Genomic DNA, 257 nt, shown 5'->3' with positions numbered 1-257 from the left:
GTCTTCTGCCGGAAGCAACATCAACAAAGAGGAGGTAACTCTAACTCCTCAGCTTACTCTCTTAACAGGTGAAATTACATAGCCTACGTTCAAGGAGTGAGTTCAAATACACACTCGGCCCTTTTAATTTTTGTGACCCATAATAACTAAATGCTAATTAATGTGACATTTTAATTAGCAAAAACACATCATCATAACAGTCTAAATAACAGAATGCTCAGTTATCGTTTTTAACAGATTGTGGTTTTATAGCAGTG

This window comes from Haliotis rubra, unplaced genomic scaffold (assembly GCF_003918875.1).
Source record: "Haliotis rubra isolate DU_JTF1 unplaced genomic scaffold, ASM391887v1 Scf1182, whole genome shotgun sequence".
In the NCBI taxonomy this organism is placed as follows: Eukaryota; Metazoa; Mollusca; class Gastropoda; order Lepetellida; family Haliotidae; genus Haliotis; species Haliotis rubra.
The sequence above is the reverse complement of the archived record's forward strand: the minus strand, read 5'-3'. Positions refer to the sequence as shown.